This window comes from Emydura macquarii, unplaced genomic scaffold, assembly GCF_026122565.2.
Source record: "Emydura macquarii macquarii isolate MOO-44397 ecotype Brisbane River unplaced genomic scaffold, CSIRO-AGI_Emac_v2 contig_1390, whole genome shotgun sequence".
Taxonomy (NCBI): domain Eukaryota; kingdom Metazoa; phylum Chordata; order Testudines; family Chelidae; genus Emydura; species Emydura macquarii.
Genome location: NW_027131527.1, coordinates 16,521,511 through 16,546,532, shown reverse-complemented (window position 1 = coordinate 16,546,532; position 25,022 = coordinate 16,521,511). Strand labels below are relative to the sequence as shown.

Below are 25,022 nucleotides of genomic sequence, written 5' to 3'. Positions count from 1 at the left end.
TTCCCCATACTTTATGATTTTATGGACCTTGATCATATCACCCATTAGTTGTCTCTTTTCAAGATGACCAATCCCAGTCTTTCTAATCTCTCCTTATATGAAAGCTGTTACATATCCCTAATAGTTTTTGTTGCACTTCTCTATGTTTTTTCCACTCCTAATATATCTTTTTGAGATGGGGCAACCATAACTGCACATAGTATTCAAGGTGTGGGTGTACCATGGATTAATATTGTGGCATTATGATAGATTATCTTATCATCTACCCCTTTCCTAACAGTTTCTAACATTGCTAGGCTTTTTGACTGTCACTGCACATAGAGCAGATTTTTTTCAGAGAACTATTCACGATGACTCCAAGATGTCTTTCTTGAGTGATAACATCATTTTGTATGGATAGTTAGGACTATGTTTTCCAATGTTCATTACTTTGCACTTACGAACATTGAATTTCATCTGCCATTTGGTTGCTCAGTCACTCAGTTTTGTGACATCTCTTTATAACTCTTCGCAGTCAGCTTTGTATGCCTGAAATTCAATTTGTGCTTTTATCCTGTTTGCACCAAGACTTCATGCAATAAAAGACAACTCCATCTTGTAAGTATTTCTAACCAGAAATTAGTTGAGAAAAGAAATTCAGATACTCAAAGAATACTAATAGATATAGATATATAAATCGGAGGCCAATTGTTCAGTTATTTGAATGCTTATTGATGGCTAGCCAGCTTGGCGCATATTCTAATCATAGTGAACAAAGAAAGAGGGCCAGGAGAAAGTCTATTCCTAACAGTTCATAGAACCAAAGCATCTACAGCAAGGGAAGATGGAAAGAAAACAGCAGCTACAGTATGCCATTTTCCTCAGAGCAACATCCATCTTTTGTTCTGTAGCAAGCCCTGCCTACAAAAGTACCACAACAGTCCCACTGTGATGCAGAGAAGAATAGAATATGTGAAGTAGAGCTGGGTGAAATGTTCCTACAGAATAGTAAATCTGTTGAAAAACAGTTTGGGGGTGACAAACTATTCATTAATTCAGTAAATAGTAATGGCCAAATGATTTTTTTTTAATCAAAAGTTAAAATTGTTCATTTTGACCTTTTCAAAATCAAATTTAACTTTTCATTTTGATAATTTCATTCTGAAATTAAAGCCAGAATTATTTTTTTTAGATATTCAGAAAGGATAAAACACACAGAAAAACCTAAAAAAACCCCCTGAAAAAATAGTCAATTTGGATTGAACAAAATTTGACTTGAAATGATTTCTCCCTTTTCATTTTTGTTGTTTCAATAAGAAATAAAAGTTTCATTTTCTGTTTGAAACAATTTTTTCCCCCAGATTTGTTGGTTCAGCCACCAAATTGAAAAAAATCAATGATTTGCTCAGATCTAATGGGGAGGCCGCCTCATGAGGGCGAGAGGAGAGCGTGTGAGGAGAGAGAGGGGTTTGCATCCCTGTATGCCAGAATCCAGCTCCTCAAGATTTATGTAGTCAGTAATTGTGTATCCTCACTGTGGAGGATGTACTATCCCTTAGCCTCCACAGAGCAGTCTAGCAGCTCTGTTACCACTTCTCTGCATTTTGCAGAAGGGGCTATCTTCCTTGCTAGTGCCCTCTGTACATCCTTTCTTTCTTGCAACTTAGCCCCTTGGACTCAGTGCATAGGGTAGGATAGGTGGGGGAGGGGAAAATTTGCCCTTTAGTATGTAGTAGTGAAAGATGTGAATGGTAGAAGTGGATCTGGATTACACATCTTATTGCACGAAGTGTAGTGTATGACTACGTATAAACTTTGCAAGCAACATAAGGCAAGGCAAGGCAAGGCAAAAAAAAAAGCTGTGCTAAAATAATTTACAAAAATTGTGAAAAAAGAACAGAACTATGAAGAGTGATAACATGTGCAAATATATTTTGGACCAGACTGTGGCTTCCTCCTACAGGCTATGTCTACACTTATGGTGATGTGTAGAGTACAGACACTGCACACACCCTTAGCATGGGCATACATAACAGTATAGATGGTGAGGCACTGCTTAGGTAAATAAAGATACCTCAGGGTATGTACCATATATGGCTTTGTACTCCCCTAAGCACTTTTATTTTTAGCAGTGTAGTGTCCCACTGCCTCCCTCTCTGACAGAGCCTTTCACTGTCATGAATAGCTACACACTGCAGTGTGGACACAGCCTGCTTTTCACTGCTAAAATGCAGCTAAATGTATCCTATACACCACTGCAAGTGCAGACAAGGCCAAACTGTGCAAGGAGTCTTCATCCCATCGTGTACCTCTGCACAGGGGTTTCATGAAGTGACAGTCTTCTAGTCCCTTGAGTGTGCCAGGACTGTTAGCATAAAGCTTCAATGGAAAATAACAGGCTCCACAGGCCTATTCATCCTCCATACTTATTTTAGTACAGCTGAACTGGCGTGCAGAACACAAACTGCATTCTGTTAAAGGGTGTAGTAGCCCCAGTTCTGTGGCTACTCCAATATTTTTCTATCGAACTATGGGCTATATTTTGGCAAGAATATGCTCATTTCCACAAAAGTTACACCAGAGAAACAGTGATTAATACTTTCTTTGTAATTAGCCATTAACACATACTGGCCCCTCAGTCACCAGTTAACAAAACTTCATAATAAAGTACCAAAAAACAAACCAGCCACCTTTCCAGGCCCTCTATGCCTCACATGTGCCTAGCATTGCCGTTAAACAATCTTTTACCCCTCTGTAGAGACTAAAACATACATAGAACCAACTCACCACAACAATTAAGAAGTCTACTGTGATCAGATTTAAAACTACTCCAGTAGGAAGGCCAACATACCTGTGTCCCATTTACAGAGGATACAAACCCTTACTCCAAAGGTCTGCAGCAGAATCTACATAAAGAGCAACCCTCCCCAAAATACTCTACAACAATTCTGACCAATTCCCTTGATAGAACTCAGCCATCTGATCAGAGTGCACCCTTCTGTACTAAAAGCAGTTTGGGACCTCCCCTAGAGAAAAGACTTTCAGGAGATATAAAGGCATTTCAGCTATGAAGGAGAGAAAAATATGTTTTGAGGTACATTTGAGTACGAGTACGACATGACATCTTTAAAGTATGTATGTGTAAATTGATGCTGTTTTTTATTTCTTACTGTATTTATCACAATGGAAGTTTTGTAGTTTGCAGAGTTATCTGAACTTCAGCATTTTTATTTCTATCCATTTATTTAACCATACAGTATCATGTAAAATCAGCAATGGTTGCTAATTCTGGTAGAAAAACTAAGTCTTTTTGTTGGTGTGTGCTACTTTTGGGAGAATTCCCCTGAAGTTTTCTAGCAACAACAAATGTGCATCCCTTTGCATATTCTACCCTTTCCCCTACCCCCAATATTAGACAGACATGTTAATGGCTTTTAGTAATTGTAATATTTCTATCTTTCCAGTTGATAAGGAATCAAGCAGGTTCCAACAAACTTTGGGACTCTCAATATAGAGCGGAGAGGGAGGAAGAAAAATCAAGGAGATCTAGGGTAAGGAAATACATTAGAATCACAAATCAAAAATGGAAAAGACCTGTTAAGTAATTTAACCTGATGCTTCTGCTGGAGGAAAATTTTCACCTCCAGTAAATGCACATTCCATGTTAAATATAATATTGTACACATGTACTACATTGTTAACTTTTCATTTGCAAGATAATGGAGCCCATTCTAGGAAGCTGTTATCTGCATTTGTTTAGTAACAGAAAAGAAAAGAGTGGACAATCGAGAGAAGATCTGTTATTCTGTTAAAAAGTACCAGAAAAAAAATTGTAGGCTAAAATTTACTGTGGTGAAATGTCTGCAGATCAAAGGAGCATGTCTGAATTTTGTAAATTGGGGCAACTCTCTATTTAATTAAATGACCTTATCAAGCAGATGCAGTTTGATGAATAGTCAAAATGTACCATGAAGCAAAAAGAAGCAAATTATTAATCTAATTCACTATAGCATTATTCCAGTTTCACACTGGTGCAATTCAATTTAAATCAATGCCATGGTAACTCAGTAACCCAGTGGTGAATCATGCCCCATATATTTTGTTTCTGATACCTGAAGATAAAAATTAGTTGAACTAGAGGTTAGTGACTAGTCTGGATCTGGGAAATAGATATGTGAAATTCTGTAATAGATCTGGAATAACTGACATCAAACAGGAAAACTTATCCATTATGGGAACTGCAATTGTTGCTTTTATCCTTTTTGCGGCAGAACTTAAGTTCGTACAACAGTTTGCAGAATGTTTTTATAGATAGATAAATTCAATAAACATTTTCTATTGCTTACTTTTACCATATTACTTTTACTTATAATCCCTTACATCTGCAATGTTAGCCAAATTACCAGTCAGACTCAGAGCTAAATGTAGTCTATATGTTAGAGGAAGCATGAGTAATGGAAATGTGCTTTAAGACTAAGACTATGTCTATACTGCTGTGCAGAGCAGTGTCCTGGCTCGTATGCATGTGGGTGTGAGTCAGACAAACCTGTCTCAAGAGTTCTCATTGCAAGGCTGTACATGATCAAGCCCCGTTTAACCACACCCGCATTCTGGAACACATGCTTAGTCCTAAGATTTCCAGGTGCCTGTCTCAAGATTCTTTGCACCACAGCATAATTGGAGCTGCTCTAGTACTTAGTTTTTGTTGTATTCTGGCAGAACTTGTCTGTCCTTTCTGGACCCCTGTGTGGAGGTCAGTTTAGCCCACCATCATATTTAGCAGAGGTCAGTTTAGTTCATGACTATCCTAGTATGCTCCTCTGGTTAACTAGCAGCGCTTTGGATGCAAAGCATGTTACACGCTGTGCTGAGCTGCTCTGAGAAGGATGAGAATTGAGCAGGGTACATGGAAAACGAAGGGCTAAACCCTGTGCTTTGAAGGTGAGTGGGAAGTTTGTATGGAAATAGCTCAGAGGGTATAGGAAATTGTAAGAACAGCAGTGAGGATGATCTAAGCTCAAATGCAGGTACCTGTACCTTTTCTACTGCCACACTACAAAGTGGGAAGGTAGGGGAAGTGGTCACAGCTCAGTCTGCACACTTACCTGCCCCCGCCATCCCCCAGAGGAGCTCAGCATGTGGCATGTGCTTAGGGACTGTGAGGGTGGATGAAGGGCTGGTCATGATTATGGATGTCTCCATATGCAGGAAGCCTACAATATAAACTTACCCCTACCATTGTCCCCAAACACACAGGGAACAAGGAAAGTGTGTGTGTGGGGGGGGAGACCAAAAGAGGAAAAGACAACAAAATAGGGACAAAGGAGCAAGTCAGCAAGAAAACAGAGGTGAAGAAACCACAGAAAATGAAAGAATGAATTTGAATGCCAAATGTATAGGCTTTAGAAATTGGGAGGAGCATCTCAGATTGTTGAGAGGGGAGAATGTTGATGGTGTGTGTGGTTAGCTTGTATTAGGGGATCTGGGAGGTACTGATTAGGTTGGGAGAAGTGTGATTCTAAAATGGAAAAGATATCTGTTCTAACATCCTCCATTTCAAAGCCTTTCCCTGTCTAAGCTTTCCAGTCTCCTTTCTCTACTCACTCAACAGCTTTCTAGTTTCCTTTCTTTTCCTGTGACTACTTCAAGTTATCTACCACCTCTCTTTCTATCTCAGACCCTACTTTTCCAACTTCTTTTCCCTAGCATATGGAGAAAGAAGCCAGGGCCTAGCTTCCTGTGCTTGGCCCCAATGGAGCTGACTTATCTGCTGCCTATGCTCAGATAGACATGTATTAACTTGTAATATTTTTGGGGATGCTCAAAATGCTCCAAGAAGCATTGCATACTGCTTTGCATATATTGAAGTAGGGAATAGCTGGTAGGTCACTCAACTTTGTTTATGACAGGATATGCTGGATCCGAAGGCAATGAGAAGTAGCCAGATGTTTATCTGGCTGATTGTAATGAACCTATGACATGCCCCCTATTTCAGTACAGATCAACTAGAACACTATGGTTGTCTTGGGACAATACCAATAAACTAAAATATTTGGTTTATTATTATGATTATTTATATTGCGGTAATGCCTAAAAGGCCCCAGTCAGGGATCAGGTCCTAATATGCTAGGGACTATACAAACAACATGCACAAAAACAGGTTCCAATCCAGAGAGCTTGCAACACAGATTTATGATAAGACACAAGTGGAGAAAGACAAATGGGAATGGGGGACAAAGTAACAGAAAATATGTGTACAATATGAGTATTCATAGCTGGCTGCCAGCCTAGTGTCAATGCCAGATAGTAGAGATCTGTAAGCATCAAAAGAGAGGTAGGCTTCAAAGAGAGATTTTAAAAAAAGTGGTAGATATACCTATTGTGATGGGAAGTTCTTTCCAGTCATAAAGAAGCTGCATAGGAGAGCAAAAGGTGGTTGTGGGAAAAGTGGACAAGCAAGTGATCAAGGCAAGTATCATTGGTGGAGCAAAACTGGGAGCTGATCTTATTATCAGAACTTAGATTTGATAGATTGGGGGAAACAAAGGTGAAGACAAGAAGCTTGTGTTTAATGCAGTAGAGAAGAGGAAGCTAGGGGACAAATGCAAAAGCGGTTTAGAGAAGGAGTAATGATGAGCCTTAATGGAACAGCCTTGACAATATTGCATCTAGAATTTGCATAACTGAGGACCTTTAAAAGTCTTCCTAAAAGAACAAAATGTTCGATATCTAGGATTAAAAATAGTGTACCCTTTATTACTGAGGATGAATAAATTCAAACAGATGTCTTATATGTCTAATTCAGACACATCCTTTAAGATTTGAACATAATCCTTCCTAAGAATATTTCTAAAGGAAATCAGCTCAATCTTGTTTTAGAACAAAACAATAAATAAGTTGCACACAACACTGTTTTAGTCTCTATGCTTTCAAGTCAAGGTATGCTTCCCTCTTAGCTGCTCTTGTTTATATTTTAAAATCAATTGAGACCAATTAAATTAAGCATAAAAATTTGCAATACTACAAATGTGAGAAATTCTCTTTACAAAAATCATTTACTTAACATCCCACCACACAACTATAATTAGCTAATAAAAACATAAAACTGATAACTTTCCAATATAAGAACAAGATGTTAAGAAGCTATAGAGCTTATTTCTGGAAAGACTGTTACAACAGGAATAGTCTGTAGTTGCAGCTACCCATAGCTAACAATTTATTGTTAAAAATCATGAGCCAATGCCGTACTTAAATTTGTTACAAAGCATTTGGCCAAGGAAAGTTGCATATTTTTTTGCTCACAGTCTAGCTATCTGAATACAATTAACAATATACACTTATCCACACAATATCAAAATGAATCTGCCGGAGTAGTGTATGATGATGATCCTTATTTATTTAGGCTGGGATTTCAAAGGTGCCTAAGAGAGTTAGGCACCTAAACTCTCAGTGACTTCCAATGGGAGCCAAATGCCTAACTCTCTTAGATCCTCTGAAAATCTCAGCCTTAATGCTTGCAAAAGCAAGGCACTAACAGCTCTAGCAACATTTAATGAGAGCAGTTGCCCTCCACAGTTCCTAACACAGCCTTGAGTGTTGGATGCCCATGTGACTAATGGTTTGAGCCCTCAAAGTTCTTCTCTTCAGGCTTTGTGATACAGTTGTTATAACTACCAATGGTACCAGATATTTGTGCATTATCACACACAAGAACAAGGTTAGACCTATAAGGTTTAGAATAACAGGACCAAAGGCTTAAATGCACAGCAATAAGTCATTACAAATGTCATTGGTAAAACCAAAAGTGGATTGTAAACTAAAAATCTGACTGAAGGACAGCCACCCAGCTGTTAATACTAGAAGGCAAGAGCAGCACATTCAAGATTACGTCCCAGAGGGAAATAGAGCTGTATTCAATAACGTGCCTTTTTCCAGGTAGACTGTTCAAGCCATTTCAAGTTATATTAATTTGGCTGTTTTCCCTTGGCATAAAGCAGGATTCCACAAAATATTCTCTGATGTTTCTACTTAGGTCTCTCTCATGAGCAGTAAGACTGTCCTTTCTTCCTTAATTGTAATAGTTTGAAATATACAGAATCAAAAATTTATTTAAAAAAAAAGATCACAATTGTTCTAAATTCAGAATTTCCAATTTATTTCTATAAATGATTCTAACTGCAGTACCTGCTTGCTAAAGGGTTTTATTTTAACTATACAGTGATAGCTATTAAAAAAAAAGGATATTTGTGACCCAGTCACTTCCAGACTCAGGTCAAACCATGGCCAGGACCTCAGTCAGATGTAAGGAAACAAAAGATCTTTTAGCAGTTGCCCCCTTCAATAGGGCAGCTCCTGTAGCAGATTAACTCAGCCCCAGTAACTAAATCAATGGGGACAAACCAAATAGTCCCACAACAGGCCTACCTTCCCTCAGGGAAGATCTGGCAGGCAGCAGTCTGTCAAGCAATTCTTGGTCCCAACCAACCTTCTCTCACAGAATAATAGCTGATCTCCTTCCTCATCAGCCCCCAGCTGAGCTGTGCTTGCCCTTTTTAATCCCTCCCTCTAAACCTCATACCTGCCGTAGGTGTAGCAGGGCAGGGCTGATTGAGACCACAAGAGCTCATTAAGTCTTTTCCTGACAGTGAGAGATTTGTGTATATTATTTTATAAAGCAATGGGTTCAAACAGCTCAGTGAGTACGTAAGTAACTGTAGCAGTTATACTCATGACAACATTTGATATATAGGATTGCACAACAGAAACTGTTTCAATGAGGCTTCCTTGACTATGATCCTGAGATTCTCCCTTACTCTTCAGAATAAGCCACTGGGATTTCCTGCCCAAACAGAAGGATCCTCTACTTAACATTTAATCAAAAGGGCAACACTCATGCACCCCCACTGCTAAGGTACGTAATGGTTCCCATTAGGATAGTATCTGAGTGCCTGCCGGTCGTTAATGTATTTATTCTCACAACATCCCATGATGTAGGGTATTAGTATTTCCATTTTACATATTGAGGTTGGGGAAGGAACAATTAATTGCACTCATACAAAATGGAAAATGACTGCCTAGAAAGGATTATTGCAGAAAAGGGGTTATAGTGGATCAGAAGCTAAATATGAGTCAACAATGTAACACTGTTGCAAAAAAAGTGAACATGTTTCTGAGATGTATCAGTAGGAGCAAGACAGGAGAAGCAATTCTTCCACCCTGCTGCATGCTGATAAGGCCTCAGCTGAAGTATTGTGTCCAGTTCTGGAAGCCACATTTCAGAAAAGATGTGGACAAACTAGAGAGAATCCAGAGGAGAGTAACAAAAATGACTGAAGGTCTATGTAGCATACTGCTTTGCCAGGGCCTCCGATAGCCCCTCCGGTTCTGCTTCCCTGGAGTTAAGGACTCCACAAAAGATTCACCACGCCGTTGGATTTGCCATCACCTGTGCTTGTTTATTTACAGTGATTACAATTCGGTCCTCACTCCTGCCCCAGGCACCCTGGGGGCTCAGAGGCTCAGGGATCTGCGTCCCTTCTGGTCAGCAGGCAGCCTGTCTTGCAGTCTGCTCTTGCCCTGCTTGACCATGCATCCCACTGGCCAGGTCACCAGTTTTTCCACTTCATCTCGTTAATCCTGGTGCTGACTCAGCCTAATCAGTATTGCACCTACTCCAGCTCCTTGGGCCAGGGCCTACAGAGACAACTGAGAAGTTTATCCCCCTTTTGCTGTCTATCCCCGCTGCTCTGTCTGCTCTGCTCTGTTTATCCCCCCTCTCAGTCTAGAAAACATGACCTACAAGATTGAAAAAAAATTAGGTTTGTTTAGTCTGGAGATGAGAAGACTGAGGTGGACATGATAACAGTTTTCAAGTACATAAACATTTTTTACAAGGAGGAGAGTAAAAATTTGTTCTTGTTAACCTCTGAGGATAGGACAAGAAGCAATGGTCTTAAATAGCTGCCATGGAGGTTTAGGTTGGACATTAGGAAAAAAATCCTGTTAAGGTAGTTAAACAATGGAAAAAATTGCCTAGGAAGGTTGTGGAATCTTCATCATTGGATGTTTTAAAGAACAGGTTAGTCAAACATCTGTCAGGAATGGTCTAGTTATTACTTAGTCCTACCCTTGAGTGCAAGGGACTGGATTAGATGACCCCTTGAGGTCCCTTCCAGGCCTATATTTCTATGATTATAACCAGATTATCATAAGCATCATGCTGGCAAATCCCAAACGGACATAGCCTCCTTGCAAAGTGAGTGCCACTTGGATCCGTCTCTAGCAAGGTGGTTAAGATGGTCTGATTGTATATTCAGCTTTTGTCCATCACTGACAATCTCTCACACCCAGGCTGGTGCAATGCTATAAATTGACATAGAATTAGAAATATTTATTAGTAGCTTTATTTTCTATAACTCTTGTTTGAACAAATGTCAAGCTTTTACTTAAAACAGTGTGTAAAGAAATTTTTGCTGATGAAAATTACACAAACTTGCACAGATTTAATGCAATTAATTATAAAATTGAAGAAAAAGTAGAGAATTAAGTTTTCTTTAATCAAAATATTTTTAATGAAAAAATTGCTTTCCCTTCAAATGATTATAGAACAAAAAATTGCCTATAGTAGTTTTGTATGACTTTAGCAGAGCAGTGCTACAGGAAATTATAATTATGTCCCCAATCCTACAAAGCCTTATGCATATGTTTAACTTTAGTCAGGCAAGTAAACTTTATTTCATTTCCAGTGAAGTCAATGGAACATCTTACAAGCTTCAAGTTAAGTTAATGAACAAGTATTTACAGAATTGGAGTCTAAACTGATAAACACATCCTTGTGCAACATTTATGTTTTGTTACAAATGTAAAATGTGGAAGAGTTTGATAAAAATTCTTAATCCTCTATTTCTTGCTGGATAACAGTTTTGAACACAAATGGAATTCTATTTCATAACAATAAAATTGCCATGCTCAGAGAATGGCACTCATAATACACGCTAGTGTAAAGTGAACTATTGTTGTCAATCACTGTACATAGTGAGACTCTGGGGAAAAAATATTTCAGTTCTACACTTATCCTTATTAGTAAATAAAAAAAAAATGGTAGTGGTCTAAAGTATTATTTAAAATTAAACAAAGAAATTATTCAATATTATTCTGCAGTAGAGCTGAATTTCATTAGTTTGCTAAAAATATATGCTATCATCCGTCAAAAATTTACTTCTTGTAGCATTTTGCTCCCTCCTCCTCCTCCTCCATTTAACTATTACCAGAAGACACTTTTTTAAAGATTCATTTGTTGCGATTAACAAGACTTTAAAGCCTCATTTGTTGAAACATTTACACAACAGGGCTACATACAGTGTATGCACAGACAAACAACATTATCGCTAGGTATCATCTGGCATAGAATAAATCAGCTACTCATTAGGATCATTTTGCATTTCAATATTCTATAGTGTATGAAGAGAGGCAAAGAAAAATGATAAGAGGGTCCTGCTGACATCATGGTAAAGGTCTGACTCAACAAGATCTGGAAATGAGGGCTTAATTCAGCTTTCTTTGGTTACATTTTCTGTTCTGGTATTTGGTGAATCGTGAACATCATCATTTAGAAAAAATATAAATTTAATATACAAAATGCTGCCATATAACCTTGTGCTGTGATCTCATCTGATTTGACAAGTTAAGCAAGGCCAGTTAGTCATTATTGCAAAAGAAATTGCTATTGCAGCGAATGGTGCTAGTCACTGAGAAGAGAAACTCATTCTGGAGCCAGTATGGAACCAGTGCTTTTAGAATCATGCTAGGGATCCCCGTGCTGCTGTGTCCAGTGAGATGTAGATTCTTGGGCCATTCTAGGGCAGAGAGATGGTGTCTGTATTGCTGCCATTGTCTATGGTGTCAGTCATTAGAGACCACGGAGGACATTTACTGAATCAGTCTAGGAGGTAATGAGGGAGGGGGATGCGAGGAAGGGGAGCATGGGAAGCTGGAGAACAGGGAATGAGGACCTGGGGCAAGAGAGAGAGCAAAGGGAGAGAAAGAAAGATGAGGAAAAGAACATGAGAAATCAAGAGCCAAGGAATAAAAGGTGAATTGGAATAAGTGGAGAGAGAGATTTAGAAGCAATGGGGAAAAATAACTGGATGCAAAGCAAACACTGAGTATGACTGGGAATACAGAGAGAAACATGGAAGAAAAAAGTAAACAAAGAAAAGAAGAACAAAAAATGGAGAACAGCAGGTTTATTTCTTTATAGGAAATTTGTTGCTGAAATATAAAATAGGTTTTATTTTCTTTTTATAGCATATTTTTCAATGCATAATATGATCCCCCTATATGTTCATTACGTTGTACTGTTTAGCAACTAACAATGTAAATATATTTTAGAATATGAAAAAACACACCATGGTATATAAGGCTATAAGAATGGCAAGGGGCAATGAGTTTTCTCTGTTTGACATGAATAGAAGGGTTGCTACCTTGTTAGCAGATAAAGAAAACCAGGAGTTTGCCTGTCTGCATGATAATGACCATTGTATTATGCATATCTTCCAAGAGTAAATTAATATGTAGTTTTGAAAAGAGTTATAATTAGTTAAAAGGTCTGATAATCCTGTATTTTTTATATCCAAAATCAAGTAAGAGTTTCACTGAAGTTTTTTGCTCTCTCTCAATTATGGGATTTTCATCAAGAATCAGATAAGAACCCAGACCCCCGATTCCTTTACTGTTTATAAAACAATTTTTTTTACTCCAATTGCTGTTAAATTAACCCATCTTTGGATATCTGCTTCACCAATCCTCTTTTATACATCACCAATTTCTGCTGAATCTCATGATTTCTCTCTTTTGGCCTAGTAGGGCCCGTTTTTATATGTTGTCTTAGACCTCATGAATCTAGGATAAGGCTCTGCTGTGCCATTTGAAGTCAAATTCATGTCCCAAAAAGGATTCAGTAACCTTTTCCACAACTGATGTATTCTTTTTCCTTTTTTATCCCTACCATTCTCCAACACAAATATCCAAACTTCATATACATTACTATCTTTTATTAACACAATGCCATGGAACTTGCTGTCCCAGTCACTTCCTACCCATTCCCAGAACTGATTCCCTTTAGTGCCTATATTCTGCATTTATGTTTGCCAAACTTCATTACAAAAAAAAAAAAAAAAAAAAAGAAGGTGAGGCGTCCACCCATTGAGTAAATGTCATAGGTACACTCAGGCCATACATACAAAACTACCCCCACAGCTATTGCTAATTTGTCCTCTCTCCAATGCATCTGTTATTGAAAGGTGTGGAAACGAGAATCACAGTACTAACATGGACTAGCTAATCCTCCCAGACAGATAGACGCAGTAGCAATATCCAAATATACTAATAAAAGATGCTAATACTTACAAAAGGTGAAATTAAAATATGATCAGGATCACTATTCCACTTCTTTAAAGGAAGGTGTTATTTGAGTCCTCTCCTCTGCTCCTCCCTATGTTGCCCCCTCCCTTCTGATGCACAGCTGAAGCTCTATTTCTGGGATAAATTATTTTTGATCGAGTCCCTAACTTCATTCTACCTAGGTAGTTCTTTATTCAGCTGTTATTTCTTGTATGTATGCAAGGGTCTGTGATCATCATGAATGCAGTCATTTGTGCAGGTACATTACTTGCAGGTGTCAGAGAAATTATTTGACTCCACAGAAGTTTTTTCCTTGTTAATATCATTGTAATGAAAGAGCATGTAGTTCTGCTGTAATCAGCTCTCTTGTATTATGATGATGCAACTCCAATTTTTAGTTCTATTTTTCAATCAATACAAAAAAAATCAATATAAATTTGACACTAAGTAGTAAGAGCCAAATGGAATATGAAAACAGACTAAATACCAGGTTTATAACTCTTGAGCTCATGCACTGATTTGTAACACTTGTAATAAATACGTCTTCACAGATTTATTCATAAAAGGGGAAATGATTATCCGTTCTAAGTTTGATATTGTACTTCCTTCCATTCCCAGGATTCACAGGGGCATTTTCTATTTTGCAAAGCTTAAGACATGAGGTAAGGGTCAGGAAAAAGTTAAAAAGTTGAATATAGAATTAAAAATACTAGAGTTAATCCAAAATCAAATTCCAGATCCTAAAACTCCTGAGGGGAGATCCTCACTCCCATGCCAACTGCTATACAGTGGGTAAAATGGCAAGAGTGATGAAAAGGAGTTCTAAAAGCCAAGTTCAACAAGGGAAGCATTCACCCAGTGCTGGAATTGCATAAGACAGATACAGCTGACTCCTGAGAATCCCTCTCAAGCCTGAGACCTGAGGCCAGAAAGGGTGTGTCAACAGTGGGGCCACCACACTTAGTGGCTGCTGAATTTCCGACAGGCTGCCATAATTTGAAAAGGTACCAACCATCTGTCTTAGAAGCACAGCACAAAATCTCACGCCGGCCACTGGAGAAGTTTGGATCGTATTCAGACCTATTAAATAAAACAATCCAACTAATTAACCAACAAACCAAAAAAAGATGTAATTTACAAATTAGTTATTTTCATACCAAAATACATTTAATAAAACAGAACACTTCCCAGTGCTGCTCCCTTTTGTGGATCTAGGCCCAGGAGCTCAACCCATATTATCTCTGTTTTTCTTCAGCTTGTTCCACTAGGGCGAATGGGTGGCTTCAAAAAATTTCCTGAACTGGTATGCTTTCCCTGACCAAAGGAGGCCCATTCAGTTGTGGTCAGTACAGGACAGTCATCCTTTTTAGTTTTTAAATCTGAATTTCTACCTCTGCCAAGCAATAAACTTTTCCTCCCCAAGGTGGAATCCTTTAATTACAGCAAGGGGTTTGAGTTGTATATAATTTTTTAAATAGTTAACTGTCTTGTCCATTGTAAAAAGAGGGGAAATGGTTCTTCTCATGTAAAGGATGACTTAGATTAGAGCATTGTAGCCTGACAGTTTCACAACTGCCTGTAAATGGAAATATCATGCCAATTTTCATTGTGCTTATCCTCTACTTCACTGGAGTGAAAACACAACAGCTCTAATGCAAATCTAGTGAATTTAACTTTGTCAGAAATGAACTGCAGAGGTTTCCCCCTCCCCCCCCACACACACTGCCATAATATACATTTGCTATTGACATCCCCTACAAATAAAAAGATTTTGGTATACAATAAACAGTTGAGACTCTCTAGAGGGACATTATTCTCATTCAGTAAATCTAATTTCACTAATTCAATAAGCATAATTGTCTTTTCCAGAGCAGTACATTCTTTGTTGTAAATTTTATACCTTTCCAGGTGGCCAGTTTGTGCTAAATGATAACTTGAAATGTCAATGTATTTTCCAACTCTGAGACAGTAAGTTGTAAATATTTAAAGAACAGATGACTTGATTTTTATATCTGTATCTGATTTACTTGATAACAGTCAGTATATTTGCTTCTATACTTTATTTAAATGTGTTTAATACTCTTTCAGTTTGTTCTTCTATGCAAATAGTATGGATTAGAATCACCCCACCTGTAAAGCTCCACACACTAGTGTTCAGGGAAGACATTGTTGCCACGCACAGGCACACAAATAAATTCTAAGCAGAGATATTTATGTGCCTCTCTGTATAAGTAGAATATGCTTTAAATATTTAAACAGTATGGTAAATTAGCTTTGTAGAAAATCCATACTGCATTTAGAAACATGCCTATTTCAGAGTATTGTTTTTACAACATTCTAGGCTTGTCTGTAAATTGCTTTATGATGTGTTACAATATATTAGCACTATTCCTGATGTTAAATTTTCTAGAAAACGAATATTTAATTTCAAACATGAAGTACGATGTTCTTTTTACTCCTTGCAATAAAATCCTAAACTAGCAATAGGTAGAGAGCTCTTTGAAGAGCCAGAAAGTCTTTCTAGCATTTAACAGCATCACAGAGAGAGCAACAAAAAACTAGCAAAGTGACCACAATGTGTTGTGGTGTTTGAGTTAATTCACCACGTCATTGTACTGCAGCATCACAGCACAATATCAGGACATCACAAAATAATTATTTTGTTGCTCTAAGTCAGTCCATTCAGTGCACTCTGACACTTTGACTGCTGATACCTGGGGAGTGAGTGTGGCCATTTCCTCTCTCTCTCTCCTGGGAAGGGAATATTTCTCCTTCCCCCCCACACCACACTACTGGGAGGAGGAATAAGGGATCCTATGGCTCCTATTCTTACTTGCATGGAAGAGGAAGGGGGGAATCATAGCAGGTCCGACACTACTACTGTTTGCATTCATATACCTTTAGCAGCCTCCCCTGCATCAGTAAGTCACCTGCTCTCTTGTTCCAATTCAGCAAAGCACTTATGAAGGTGCTTAACTTTAAGCATCTGGTTAGTTTCATTGAGTGAAATCCTGGTCCCACTGATATCAATAGTATAACTCCCATTGCCTTCAATAGGGGTAGGATTTCACCTATTGACTTCAGTGTGACTATTTATATGCTTGAAGTTAAACCTGTGCCTAGGTGTTTTGATGGATCTGGTTCTCTGTAAGACCTATATGAGCTATTTGTTCTCTTGCCTTTAAGACATCAGCCCAAAGTTAAGGATGAAACTAAAAACTGATCTGTTATTTTAACACTGTTGCCCCTATTTTGACCCAAGCAGTTAGCCACATTTTGTTTCTGTTAAGAGCAGAAATTGATGATGGAGTCAGGTATCTTTGATGCAATCCTGTTTATTTAAAAAAGAAATGTACCAAGTTTTGTTTTCCTGAATTTGGGAGGAACCAAAGAACAAGAGATAGTTTCCTTGATCACAATTCAAGACTCTCTTAGGCAGCAATCCACCCAAAAGCACTTTTTCAAGATTTTCCATGCTCTGTGCACGTTCAACCTGTGCCTGTTGCTTCACTTCTGCCTTCTCTATCTGTTCCTGTGGTGATTCTCCTGCTTCTCCATCTCCCTCTCTCACTCTGCTGTACCAAAACAACCCTCAGTAAAACCCCTCCACCACCATCTGTCTTTGTTTCAGGATGTGACAAATGACTGTGTTTGCGGTAAAGACTGCTGTAGTGTCATAAAGAAACTGTTTCTTGCAGATATCTTAAATGAAGGGCAGTGGTTATACCCACCAGCTTCAATGATGTTTCATGCAGTCCAAAACACTATACATTTCCAAGCACCATTACATACAAGTAGAAGTTAATTAATTCCTTCACAAGAAGAAACCAGTTCTCCCCCACTTCTCCCTCCCCTCAATTTAAGTGACTTATTTATTCATTGCTATTATTTATATTCTCGTACCACCCAGAAGAACCAATGAGAATCAAGGCCCCACCGTACTAAGTGCTGTACAAACATATGTGAAGACACGATCCCTGCACCTAAAGTGCATCAAGTACCTTGCAGAATATATAAGGTAAATCCTTTCCCTAAAATATTTTAAATATAAAAGGACAACACAAATTTTGTAATTGTTCATGTATTTTTGGTAATATAAATTTAACATTATAATGTTGTGTAAAATTTGTGTACTTTGTAAGGACTAGCTTTCTCCCACACCTATGCATATTAGGCAATATACCTTATTCATAAATATTTCCACTTAAATCAATGGGATTTTTGAGGAGGAAGGCCCTGATCCTAAATAGATTTATGCATGTGCTTAACTTACTGCACCAGGAGCAGTACAGTTGATTACAAAATAACTACTTAGAGTCTGTAAACATAAGCACTTGTTTAATTGTTTGCAGAACTGAAGCTTAAAGAGATACTTAACATGAGTCAGAGCATTAGAATCCAGCCCTAAATACACACCAAATGAAAATTAAAATGACAGCAAGCAACAAAGAAGAGAAGAGAAAAATATAATACAATTTTGCTCTTGACATTAATGTAAAAATGTTGCAACTTTTAGTTTAAGTATGTTTGTAACAACTGAATAACTATTGGAAATGGGATGTGTGTTTGATATGTTAATTAGTTTGTTAATGGAGGATATCTGTTAAAAAATATTTGCTTAATGACTTGGAATATTTAAACTAACTGTTGTGTCACTCAGAACATCTGCTAAGGAAAACTCATATTAAAGATGTGATGTCCTTTTGTACTGTAAAGTATAAAGAAAACTATCAAAGAAAGCCTGCCATTAATTGCCAGCTCAGAATGATTTTAGAAAAAGATTCCTCTAATCTGCAGCAATATCTTTTTGATAATCTTCCCTCTAGAAATTTAAATATGCTTTAAAGTAGCACATCACTAACCCCAGCTTCCAATAATATTTATCATAATGTAGAGAAGCATCTGTGGTTCTGAACAAAAACCTGAAAAGTTTAACCCATTTGCTACCATTGGCACATATATGGGTAGCATTTCCAATGGAATAAACATTCAAGTAAATAAATGATAAGACACATCACAAAATGGAATCACATCATATGGCTAGGCACTATTTCTTCTTTTTTAATATAAATACATACATGCATATATTTGGTTGCACTGAACAAGTAGAATTCCTGGATATAAGAAGCACATTGTTTATCACTTAGTTAGCTGTTAGAAATGATGGAAAAAGTCAAACACATAGGATTGTGGTGCAAATTATCATAAAAGTCATTAGTCTAAATCTTTAAATCCTTCCTCAAGCCTTATTTATTCCTTTGACATCTAGAGTAAAATCCTGACACCACTGAAAACTCTGACTTCAGTGGGGCCAGGATTTCACCTTTAGGATTGAAATCAGGATTATAATGCACCTTGAATATTAAAAATGTCCTGCCAAGGGATTGTGTGAACAAGCCCTGCTAATAGTTTTCTACACTTTAGAAAATCCAATCTTGCTGGATAACATCTGCAGATTACTTCTTTTGTGGGCTGCACTAGCCACATCCAGATATTCCATAAACAAAGCCTGAAGTTATTATTTTAGGGTTGCTATTTTATTTACAAAGTCAGAATTTGCTCAAGTTTTCAGCAAATAGTTCACCAATTCAAAGCTGACCTCATCCAAAGCAGAACCTGTGGTTATATGATGATAGTCGTAGTAAGACAAGGGACAGAAGATGTTCTTTCCACTAATCTAGACCAGAGTGGAGAAAAGAGAAGGTGGGAATTGAGGAGGTTCTTCACTTTCCAATGCCCAAACTCAACTGACAGACTGAAGAAGTTATTAAAAGGCAAATCAGTGAGGGGAAATTCTCAGATCAACAGCATAAGAGTAAAAGTGGTTTCACTTATAATTATCTGACATCTTTGATTTAGGCTACAGAGAATGGTTTTTATGCAATTAATATTTCTAGCTCATGCAATAATCTTCACATATACATAGAAATTCAATAAGAATCTATAAGGAAATAATATGTACAGCTTGGAGAAAAAAAAAAGACAAAAAGGAAGGATCTTAGATTTTTGTGTAGCATCTTTCACTGTAGTATCAATGCTGATATTGGGTATAATAAGTCTATGCATATTTGATAGGCAATATCAAGGGAGGGTTTGTTTACAGGAATAGATGAAACAATTCTGAAAGGGGTCCTCTCCACAATTTTCAGAATCCTGTTTATTATTTTTCCTTTTATAAAATATGCCAATTGCAGAGTATGAGGGAAAGACATGGAAGAGTTCAGAAATATCCAGATAATATTTTAAAAGATTTTTGGAGCACACTGCATTGCTGGATCCTACCCAAAACTGGAAATGATGTGATGCAGTGAGAAATATTTTTGCAGTATTTCCAGCTGGGACTGGATGGAGAAATGATTGAAGAGGAAGGATTGAGTGGGCAAAAGGGGAAGGGAAGTGGCATTCCATGTCAAAAATGGTATTACCTCTTTCCAAATCACTGATAACTCTGAGGAAAATGACCTTGAATGCTTATGGAACAGTGTCCTAACATCACAAGATGGAGAATTAGTTCGTGTCTGCTACATACCACCAAATAACTACGGAACAGGATGACTTGCCCTTACTCACCTAGCTATAATATATAGGAGAAAAAAGCTGTGTGATCAAGGGGGACTTCAATTTGAGTGATGTATTCTGGAGGTCTCATGCTGCCAGCATTAAAACATCCTTGGAATATCTAAATATTACAGATTACAGTTTCCTAACTCAAAAAGTGTTGTATCCAACATGGGGGAATCCTATATTAGACCTCATTCTGATGGATACGGAGCTGATCACACAACTGAAAATGAATGGTAGCTTAGGTACAAGTGATCATGACTTGACCACATTCATAATTTGCTAACAGAATAAAGTCCAGACCAATAATATGTATACTTGGTATTTTAAAAGGGCTGATTTAACAAAGCTGAAAACAGTTATTAGCCAATTATCTAGGAGGAAGAATTTAATCAGAAAAATATGAGCAATAATTGTGAATTGTTTCAGAAAACTTTACTAGATGCTGAAAAAAAGCTACAATTGAGAATGAGAGAAGGCTGTATCGTTAAAAACCTGGTTTAGAGGGAATGTGAAGGCAGATGATATAAAAAACTAAAATTTATATATAACAAATGGAAGAAAGGGGAAGTTGAAATATAAATCAGAAGCTAAGAATTGTAGGAAATTGGTAAGTGAAGCAAAGGGACACAAGGAGATATATATAGCCATCAGAGTTAAGAGCATTATGATTTATTATTTTTATGTAAAATTATTTTGGATAAGTTCAATGGCTTGAGTTATACAGGAGGTCAGACTAGATGATCTCAATGGTCTGTTCTGGCCTTGAAATCTATGAAGCCTATTTTTATTACAGCTACATGCCAGATTTTGGGCTTATGAGACCTGAGTTTCACCTTATCTTACCTCAACCAAATCCATAGCTAAAACTTACAATGTTTCATTTTTCATGAATTAATTACAGAGATTGATCTAATATAACAAGGCAGAATGGCTTGAAACTGAGGTAGGAAAAATACAGGCTCATTGTTAGCAAAAATATATTAACACTACTAGCGATTGGGAAACAAAGTGGTCTGCCTAAGTCTCTGTCAGAGTTGACTAAGAGGAAGCTGTATAAAACATGTCGGGGTCAGAGTAGTTCGCAACATTAATGTAGCGTAAGTGTTGAAAATTGCTATCTGCTTGGGAAATGAGAAAAAGCACCTACCATGTGTTTCAATTTGCCAGTATGAAAGCTGTATATGATTTTCTTTTTTCCACCAGCTCATTCCCCCTCTTTTGGTCTATTGTTTTCCATTTGTATTGTTCTACCACCTTTCCTTGTGTCCCCTTTCCTTCTATGAGTAGCAGCATTTCCTTTCTAATCATTCTTTATCTTTTTCCTCTATTATTCAGCCCATTATACTTTTTGGTATGATACTGTCTGTTCTCCTTTATTGCCTTTATTCTACTCACTCTGATCCCTTTGCTTCTCCATGTATTCAGCTGTCTCTAAGCTTCTCCTCATTACTCTTTCCCTTCTCTCAAGATCCAACCCAGTCTGTTTCCCTTCAGAAGCCTCCTTTTTTCATCTTCCTTCCATGCCCCTCCTTCCCTTAGGGAGGCTGCTGTTAAGGTTGAGGGGATGAGTCTATTCTTCTGTCCCTGTGTGCACCAGCAGCCTTAGACTTCACTGATTCCTTCAATGAGATATCTGCTTTTGTGGCTGCAAAAAGAGGCAGATTGGCTGTAGGAAAGCCAACTGGTGGGAAGGTAGCAGCTTGCAGCACACCTAGCAAGACAAACAGAAATCAGCATGGTTCCCGTCCAGCCAGGAATCAATCAGCAGTCAGGTTCCCCCCAAAAAGCCAAGGTAACACAGCCATGAGTTCATAGTCCTAAATGGATGGCTATCAGAATGTGACTGAACATACAATCACTTTTAGGAAAAAAGTCCTGAAAGAAACATTCAGTCTTAAGCAATTGATTTACAACATGAAGGCCATCATCATCATTTGTATTGCAGTAGTGCCCAAAATATGCCAGGCACATTCCAACACAGGAACACATTACAAAGAGGACAAGGAAACTTGCTTCATGAACCTGAAGGTCTGCCAGCCTATCATCTAGGATACCGCGAAGCAGTTGTTGAACCAGCCCTCAGTTAGATACCACTGCACAATTATGCAATCCACACAGACAGCCCTAAAATATATTTCCTCTTTATATTATGTACATGAAATTCAGTACGTTTCAAAATATACACACTCCTTCCTACATTCTGATGATCTGTATACAATTAAATATTGCGTTAGTAGGAGTCAAAGAAGTTTAAAAATAAACATTGCAGCTGTCATATGTAACTTCTGAGTCTAGAGGACAGAACTATATGAGAAAATAAATCATGGATAAAAGCAGTAGAGTAAAATATATATAATTGTTATTCACCGTACATAAGCAGTAGGCATATACATTTCTGTAAATATGATTGATGCAAGCTCCCTCCACATGTACTCCATTATATGTGGAATAAAATGCTTTTTTGAGTAAAATATTGAATATGTAGCTGTATGAACAAAAAATGTCCCCTTCAAAAGATCAAATGGTAAAATAGATGCAATTCTGATTTAAACTGAATCCATGTTAAAGTTCATAGCACAAATATATAAAAGAGTAGAAAACAAATTGTCACTTTGTCACATAAGACAAAGAAATTATACAAACCCCTGTTATGGGTCTCTCACCTTTCTGGTGTCAGGATGTAGGTATGCCCAGTTTCCCTGCTCTGGTACAGTCTTCCCCTGCTGCTTGGGTAGTTTGTTCCTCAGATTTCCTGTGGCAGGTTAGGTAATTTGGATGTGATTTAGCTTTCCAGACAAACCACAGAGTCCTCCCCTTTCAGGGTATCAGAACTCCAAGAAAACAATGCACAGTCCTCCTCCTGGGATCTTTAATCCTCTGCCTTGATGCAAGGGAGTGAAGAATGAGCTTTCTTCCTTCTCTGGAAACCATCAGCCTGGGATCCCAAAAAAATACTTAGGTGCCAGCTTAGGTCTCCAGCCCACACCATGTTATTTGTTCCAGGCCATTTGCATTCATCTACCTGTCTGCCTCACAGGCCTTCAAAATCCTCACTCTTTAATACAGAGCTCACTGAACAGTCCAGCAAATTAAACCAGACATGACCCCCACCTCCCACACTTGACTTCCTGCACAATATGCCTCCTTCTTAGCAGCTTCCCTGGCTTCCCTCAAGCAGCTCCCTTCCAAGCTCCTTCCCTATTTCTCTCTCAGCAGAGAACTACTCACACCATGTCTTGAATCATGCCTGGTTAACCCCCATTCTGAGGGAAGACTTCTCATTATATTCCCTTGAACTACTTCCCAGCATGTCTTGCTGTAGCCTACAATTCCCCGTGTCACTCTGGAAACTACACCTCACAATATTTTGTACTCAGCTGGAAATAGCTCCAGGCTTAGTAAATAGTGTCTCTCTAAGACCCAGCATCCTGTTACAGACTCAAGAAATGGGGTTTCATGTGGGCAGGAACAGGGTCCTTGTGGTCTCTCATTCTTGTTCCTAGTGGACAAGCATCCAATATCATAAAACCCATCATCACCATTAGCACCACTGTAATAATTTTAATTAGCGATTTTCCCACAGTGCTTTCCAGCCCAATGTCATAAAGCAATTTACAACAATGGTAAACCTACATTTTCAGTAATGACTAGTTACTTTACTGAGCCTTTTGAAAAAGAGGCTTTTTTAAGATGTCTCAAACTGGGCAACCAAAAAAAGGTACCTAAAACCATTAGTCACTTTAGACCACAGTTTAATGCCAAGATTTTCAAAAGTATCCAATCAATTCTGTGCGCCTCTGTATTTTGGCATCCATTTTGAGACATCTCAGGACTGATATTCAGAGGTGCTGAGCAACCTCAGCTCCCCTTACTTCAAGAAAGTAAGCAAGCACTCTATTCACCTACCATAAATATAGTACATAAGAAAGAGTAGGGAGGGAAAGTGCTGATTCATTTTTCAAAATGAAACAAAATTTCTATGCCATACATCACAGGTACAGTGATCTATTCCTCAGACATTTATAAATCAACATTTCTCCATGACTGGGAAATATATTATGCATGCCAAAAAGGTAAGGTATTGGACCACCACATGAGATTCTGAATTTAAGCCTCAATCTTAGCACCTCAACTACGGACTTGCAGCAAAACAAAAGAAGTGGACTCGGGAAGCAAGGAAGTTGTATTTCACTGTGCAATCTCTTCAGTAGATTCAACAGAACAATGACCATCTTCTTCTCAGGAGGTGTATCCAACTCCCTAGGCTTCTATCCTTGACTAGGATTAGTAGCAAAGGAAAAGGCTTTTGAGAATGAAGGGAATAAAGGGAAATATAGGTGGTGCATGGGACAGTGAGGCAGTTATGCAGAAACGTCCAGGAAATTAAAAGATGTGTCAGATTGAGACAATTCTTATTCAAAGCCAATAAAACTTAAAAATACTAGCCCATGGTACAAAGATATAGGATATCTTTTTCTGATTGCAGAACTCATTTGGTGACAGATTGATAGGGTTTAAAAATGAGTATTAATGTCAGATTTAATAAAGCTATATTTTAGCCAAGATCTCAGAGCACATTTAGTGACTTCAAAATACAAGACGCGGTCCAATAGTTCTGTTTCTTTTTGTAATAAGTTTATTTGAATCATACTGCAAACAAAATGTTCAGAACGTTTTTACTGAGGCATAAAATTGTCAGAGCTATGGATAATTAAATTTTATTTACAAATCAAAAAGTATCAAGATTTGTATCTAATCAGAATTAATCAATTTTCAGTATCTTTCTGTTTACAAGAGGTAATAAGCTTGGTGAGCTCATAGTTATTGTTAGCTATTGTATAGTTAGTGCCTCCGAGCTCCAACCAAGATGAGGATCCCATTGTGCTAGGAACTGCATGGACATATAGTAAGAGACAGTCCCTGCCCATAATAGTTTACAGTCTTAAACAGACAAAGGGTAAGGGAAAAGGGAAGGATGACTATCTCCACTGTGGGTTTGTTAGGCTCACATAGGATATTTTGGGGAGAAATTTTAGTCTCTGCTCAGGACAGATATTATATATAGCGATTTCATGTTT

The 25,022-nt window shown here is 37.9% G+C and overlaps 1 long non-coding RNA gene across 1 annotated transcript in view; it reads right to left on the bottom strand.

Annotated features, from left to right (window-relative positions):
- Positions 1–8,508, bottom strand: part of LOC137156235 (uncharacterized) — a 44,134-nt gene extending 35,626 nt beyond the window's left edge. Inside the window, exon 1 of the long non-coding RNA XR_010920713.1 lies at positions 8,404–8,508. This is a non-coding gene — a long non-coding RNA (uncharacterized lncRNA). The remainder of the gene's footprint in view (positions 1–8,403) is intronic.
- Positions 8,509–25,022: the final 16,514 nt, after the last annotated feature.